Source organism: Phalaenopsis equestris, unplaced genomic scaffold (genome assembly GCF_001263595.1).
Source record: "Phalaenopsis equestris unplaced genomic scaffold, ASM126359v1 Scaffold234269, whole genome shotgun sequence".
NCBI classification, from domain to species: Eukaryota; Viridiplantae; Streptophyta; class Magnoliopsida; order Asparagales; family Orchidaceae; genus Phalaenopsis; species Phalaenopsis equestris.
Window position 1 is genome coordinate 84690 of NW_018252189.1, and position 2141 is coordinate 86830.

Sequence of the window (2141 nt, forward strand, 5' to 3'; positions counted from 1 at the left end):
CACTTGCTCTCCTCTCTTCTCTTTCTCCATCTTTCTTCCTCTTTAACTCTTCTTTCACTCTCTTCTCACTCTTCTCTCTTACTTATTTTCACTATGTCCACGTTTCTCTCACTCTCTATCTTGCTCCATCTCTGCTTTCCTCCCTCTCTCTCTTACGATCCCCTCCTAACATTCTTGCTACCTCTCTCACCTTTACTCTCTCCCTCACTCTCATTCTTTAACACTCACTTCCTCTCCCTCTTCTTATTCTCAATTCCTCTCCCTCTCATCTCTCCTTTAATCTCTCTCACTTTATCTCTTTTCTCTTTTACACTCTATTTTTTCTCTTTTTAATGGTATGAGAGAGGGATAGGAAAAAAGGGAGAGGGAGAGGGAGAGGGAGAGAGGAGAAAAAGGGCATGTGAGTGATACTCCCCCCCTCTCTCTATCTCTCTCCCTCGTTCCCACTCTCTTATGCTATCAACCTGTACTCACTATTTTTGTCTCTTGCTCTCCCTCATCCCCTCACTCTCTTGACCTCTCTCACCCCCTCTCTCTTGCCCTATCTTTTCTACTCTTCTCTCTTTTACTAAATCCCCTCTTGCTCTCTCTATCTCTTTCTGACGTTCTCTTTCTATCATTCTCTTACCCTATCTCTCCTGCCTCTCTGTAGAGATCAAGAGAATAGTGAGAGAGAAATAAAAAGGAGAAGAGTAGAGGAAGAGAAAGAGCAGTAGAGAGAGGGAGAGAAAACAAGAGGCAAAGAGTGATAGAGAGGAAAGATAAAGTTAGAGAAGAGAGAGAAAGTGAGAGAATATAGAGATAGAGATCCAACTTTTTCTAGAATGGGGAGAGCAAGAGAGAATTCAGTGAGCAAGAAGAGGATGAGAGAGAGTGAGAGTTAAAGAGAGATTGATGACATGAGAGAGATTGGCGGTACAAGGGAAAGCTATGGAGTTATATAAGGAGGGACCATTAGGGTAATGGTACGAGATAGAGAAAGAGGGTAGAGTAAGAGCTAAATTGAGATGGAGGGAGTGTGAGAAGAGAGTAAGAGATGGAAAGAGAGTAAGAGAGAGTGAGAGATAGAGTTAGATATATGGAGAGAAGTTAAAAGTGAGAGAGAGAGAGGGATTTGGTGTGATAAATAAAGTAGGAGAGAGTGATAGTTTTAGCAGGAGAGAGAAAAGATAAATTGAGAGTGATAGTGAGAGAGAGTGTGTACTAGATACAGTGAGAGATAATAGGCAGAGGGAATGAAAGATAGAAGAGAGTGATAGAGATGCTGAAATAGAGTTTAATAGCTTCAAAGAGAGAAAAAGAGAATGAAGTCTCTCACACACTTTCTCTTCTGTCTACCTCTTTATCCTTTACCACACTCTCTTGCTCTCAATCATTAGTTCTCTCTACTTTCCTGTGTTCTTTCTCTCTCTTTGTCTCTCTATAACTCTTTTTCTCTCTCCCCATTCTCTCTGAGAAAAGAGAAGAGGGTGAGAGAGAGTGAGGAGTGATAAAGAGAGAAAGATATGTCTCTGACTTTCTATCTATCACTTTCACTCATTTTATCTCTCTCCCTCATTCTCGGTTTCTCTCTGCCTCGCTCTATGTCTCTCTCTTTATCTCTCCCTTCCACTCTCTTCCTCTTTCTCTTCCTCTCTCTTTCTCCCTCTTTCTCTCCTTTTTCTATAAAGTATATGAGAGATAGAACAATGGAGAGAGAGAGGGTGATAGAAGAGAGTGATAAAAGAGGAATGAGGGCGAAGGGTGAGTGAGGGATAGTGAGAGAGAGAGAACGTCGGAGTGATGAAAGAGCAACACACTCTCTCTATCTCTATCTTTCAATTTGAGTGAGTGAGAGAGTTTGGTGGGAAGAGGTAACAGAAAAGAATAAATGAGAAAGACATCAAGGTGTGAGTACGAGTGAAGAGAGGGAGGGTGATAAGAAGGGATGTGTGGCAAAGAGATAAGGGAAGATATAGAGAAGGAGATAAGGATAGATGAAGATAGAGATAGAGAGATGGGGGAAAGAGAGAAAGGGTGAGCTTGTGAGAGAGGAAGATACAAAGGGATAGAGGGATAGGAAGAAAAGAAGATAAAGAGAGCTGGAGTAATAAAGGTAGGGAGAAAGAGAGAGAGTGAGAGATGGGAAGGAGAGAAGTTGG